Source organism: Dipodomys merriami, unplaced genomic scaffold (genome assembly GCF_024711535.1).
Source record: "Dipodomys merriami isolate MVZ:Mamm:240054 unplaced genomic scaffold, mDipMer1.0.p SCAF_107, whole genome shotgun sequence".
Lineage (NCBI taxonomy): Eukaryota > Metazoa > Chordata > Mammalia > Rodentia > Heteromyidae > Dipodomys > Dipodomys merriami.
Window position 1 is genome coordinate 2057985 of NW_027202349.1, and position 651 is coordinate 2058635.

Genomic DNA, 651 nt, shown 5'->3' on the forward strand with positions numbered 1-651 from the left:
GAGAAAGTTAGGGTTAGGTTTATTGTTAGGGTTTGGGTTAGGGTGAGGTTTAGGTTTAGGGTGATATTTTGGGTGAGGGTGAGGGTTAGGTTCGAGGGTTAGGGTTAGGGTGAGGGTGAGGTTCAGTGTTAGGTTTAAGGTTAGGGTTAGGGTGAGGGTAAGGTTTAGGTTTAGGGTTAGGGTAAGGGTTAGGTTTAGTGTGAGGTTTAGAGTTAGGGTTAGGGTGAGGGTTAGGGTTAGGTTTAGGGTTAGGGTAAGATTTAGGGTGAGGGTTAGTGTTAGGGTTAGTGTGAGGGTTAGGGTTAGTGTGAGGTTTAGGTTGAGGCTGAGGTTTAGGGTGAGGTTGAGGGTTCAAGTGAGTTTGAGGGTGAGGGTTAGGGTGTGGTTTAGGGTTAGGTTTAGGGTTAGAGTTAAGATGAGGTTTAGGGTGAGGGTGAGGGTTAGGTTAGGGTTAGGTGAGGTTAAGGTTTAAGTTTAAGGTTTGGGTGAGGTTTAGGGTGAGGGGTAAGTTTAGGTTTAGGTTTAGTGTTAGTGTGAGGATAAGGGTTAGGGTTAGGTTTAGGTTGAGGTTGAGGGTTAGGTTTAGCTTTAGGGTTAGGGTGAGTGTTAGAGTGAGGGTTATGTTAAGGTGTGGGTTTGGGGTAGGGTTAG